This window comes from Penaeus monodon, chromosome 14 (assembly GCF_015228065.2).
Source record: "Penaeus monodon isolate SGIC_2016 chromosome 14, NSTDA_Pmon_1, whole genome shotgun sequence".
Classification (NCBI taxonomy): Eukaryota; Metazoa; Arthropoda; class Malacostraca; order Decapoda; family Penaeidae; genus Penaeus; species Penaeus monodon.
Genome location: NC_051399.1, coordinates 51,328,935 through 51,332,598, shown reverse-complemented (window position 1 = coordinate 51,332,598; position 3,664 = coordinate 51,328,935). Strand labels below are relative to the sequence as shown.

Genomic DNA, 3,664 nt, shown 5'->3' with positions numbered 1-3,664 from the left:
AAATGTATAATATTCATGATATATATAAATGATATTATATTATATATTAGTTATATATATATATATATTATATATATATATTATATATTATATATTATATATATATATATTATATATATATATATATTATATATATATATATATATATATATATATATATATATATATATATATTTATATATATATATATATATATATATATGCATGTATATATAAGTGATGTATGTATGTATATATCAAGGATGTATGTTTGTAATATATTAATTGTTTGTGTGTATGTAAATGACGAATGGGAATAATATGATATATGTATAAGTTTATATAGTAATTAAGCATGTGTATAATGTATTGGAAATGCACTGGAATGACTTGTATGAAGAAAATGCATTCATGGTGCATATAGTTTATTTTAGTCCCTGATACCACGTTTTTTTTTCTTTCTTTTTTTCATGTATAGTAAATAAATTAGGTTCCCTCTATATTTTTCTTTATACCATTTGATGAAATAGGGGTAAAATATGCAAATATTCTGAAATAGGCAAACTACGCCCACATATACCAACATATGAACACGTGAAAATATTTTGTATTAGAACAAAGTCATGAGTAAAATGTAGTCTGTGAGTGAATTTAGAAGGTGAAATTATGATCATACTTTATAGGATCACTTCTATAGTGCTATTGCGGGGTTTCTCACCATGATTCTCGGAATATGTTCAACCACGATGAGGACTGTTAGTGTAATCCTCTGAGCGTGAAGCGGCTCTCAAGTGTGCTTAAGAGTTTTGATGACTGTTCCGACTCTGTTTATCGATGTTCAGATGAGAATCAATGTGTTGCTAGTAAACTGAAGTAAGTGTCAACACTTGTTATTAGAGTAATTTTCATCGTTCCAAATGTTTTAACCAGATTTGAAATAATAACCAACTAATTTGTTCGTAAATTTGTTTGCTATTACAAGTATATAAAACCTTTAGATATGATCATTATTATTTTGTCTATCTTGTCATAGTATTGCCCCCGAGTGTAATTATTATACTTGCACTCCTTTATTACTTCATGTACCGGTAACGTCAAAGGCAGTGAATGAAAGGTCAATCGTGATTTATGAAGGGCACGATTCATAGTTATACATACCATAAGTTACTAGAGTAAGGTGTTGCATGGAGTGGGAAGGCTTTGGTCTTTTACATACTTCGAGCTGAATGTAACTGTAGCCTTACTCTTGATATATATCGTCAACTAGTTGATATGTTTTATTAGTTAATATCTTCCCGGAGAGATTGGATTTATCTAGGAAGTACTACAATAATTGGCCAGTTCTTAGAAATCATATTAATTTCGTGTTTTATTAGCTGTAAGTGTTGTAACTATACAATGTGTATATATTTTGTTCTAGCTAAACTGCATTACTGAGGCCATCTTCGATAGCGATGAAACTTACTAGTCACTAGTTTAATGAAGCTAGTATAATATCAGCTCTTAAGAGAGGAGCTAATGTGAAACTTGCTAACTGCATACAAATAAATACAATTAGTTGCTATCCTCCCCGGAGGGAGTGGACCAATCCCGGAGGTACTGCAATACCGGGCCGATCCACGGCAAAGGTGGAGCAAGCCCCTAGCACTTCGCCATTTTCCAAAAATCAGTTTAATATCGTAGATCCCACATGGGGATCGTATCAGATATTAAGCTGATAAGAATAGATACTACAGGATGTAAACGACATGGCGTTAGAAGTTATTGAAATATTGATTTGCATATTAGAATGTTTCCTGTATGAAAAACTGTTGCTGGGATTCACAATGTTCATCGGACTTCAACGAAAGTACACGTGGGAAAATATTTTTAGTTTTTTAACCATCACTAAACATTATTAACATACGCATGCGCGTAAACAAGCACACTCCCGCACGGCCACACGTTCACATCCACAGACACACGCCTGCATAGACGTATATGCCCAAGATCTATTACTATATAATTATGTAGGCCCTGTATATACCCGCACACTTTGACACGCGTCCACACGCACAAACGTCCATGTATACTTATATGTAAAAACGTACGCGCACACACACGAATACTTTTTTTGGTTTATTTTTCCACACACATATGTATATACATATATATGTTTACGAACCCTGACCATTATTTCCATTTGATATATATTAGTCTTGCGAAATATAAGCAAGATTTGAAAAATGCATAAACCTGAGTGTATTCAAATCATGTGAATATCATTTAAACTGGTAGTATATCAATATGTTATATATAAATAAATAAAATAGATATAATATTAGATAAAAAAAAAAAAAAAAAAAAAACAATAAAAAAAAAAAGTTTAAATTTATATACGTTTAAAAAAAAAAAAAAAAAAAAAAAAAAAAAAAAAAAAAAAAAATTTAATAATAATTTTTATTTATAAAAATATAATAAAATATATAAATATAAATATAAATATATATATATATATAGATAAAATATAAAAAATTTTATTTTTTATATATAATATTTTCTATATAATTATATATAAATTTAAATATAAAATAATTATTTTATATTTGAAAAATAATTATGATATTTTATTATATAAATATATATAATATTATAATTTTTATATATAAATTGATATATATATAATAATAAATAAAATATATTTTAAATTTTTTAATAAGTATTATATTATATTTTTATATAATATATATAAAAATTTTATGGTTAAATATAGTAATTATATATATATAATTGGATATAATTAATTGTTATATATTAAAATTATTATAATAATATATATTAAATATTTATATTATTATATATATATATAAGTGTAATATTATTGTGTAATATATAATAATTAATTTTTAATTATATAATATATATATATTTATATAATTATATGCTGTATATAAAGTGTGAGTTGTATTATCGGAGTATTTTTGAATTATTAATTGTTTTGTGTAGTAAATGCGTGGGAATAATATGAATAGTATAAATTTATATAGTAATTAAAATTGTAAATGTATTTAAAGCACGGAATGCTTTATGAAGAAAGCATTTTGGTGATTTAGTTATTTTAGTCCCTGATACCACTTTTTTTTTTTTTTTCTTTTTTTTTATGTATAGTAAATAATTAGGGGCCCTCTATTTTTCTTATACCATTTATGAAGCGGAAACGGCTTCAGTGTCTTTTGATTTTGATGACTGTTCCGACTCTTTTTTTCGTGTTCAGTGAAATCAATGTGTTGCTATAAAAGAAAATAATGTCAAAACTTGTTTTTAGAGTAATTTTCAAACGTTCCAAAAGTTTTAAAACCCAATTTGAAATAAACCAACTAATTTTTTTCGTAAAATTTTTTTGCATTACAAGTATATAAAACCTTTAGATAGATCATTATTATTTTGTCTTTTTGTCATAGTATTGCCCCCCAGTGTAATTAATTTTAAATTGCACTCCTTTTTTACTTTTGTACCGGGAAAAGTCAAGGCGGAATGAAAGGTAATCTGATTTATGAAGGGCACGATTCATAGTTTTTACATACCCTAAGTTTACTAGGTAAAGGGTTCATGGAGGGGGAAAGGGTTTGGTCTTTAAAACTTGAGCTGAATGTAACGTAGCCTTACCCTTTTTTTTTTGAATTTTTTTTATTAAATTTTTCCCAAA

At 26.3% G+C, this 3,664-nt stretch overlaps 2 non-coding genes across 2 annotated transcripts; one reads left to right on the top strand and one right to left on the bottom strand.

Moving 5' to 3' along the window:
* Positions 1-645: 645 nt before the first annotated feature.
* LOC119581385 lies at positions 646-840 on the top strand. The gene has a single exon (XR_005229527.1). It is a non-coding gene; the product is annotated as a small nucleolar RNA U3 (small nucleolar RNA).
* Positions 841-1,553: 713 nt separating this feature from the next.
* LOC119581363 lies at positions 1,554-1,744 on the bottom strand. Its single transcript, XR_005229507.1, has one exon. It is a non-coding gene; the product is annotated as a U2 spliceosomal RNA (small nuclear RNA).
* Positions 1,745-3,664: the final 1,920 nt, after the last annotated feature.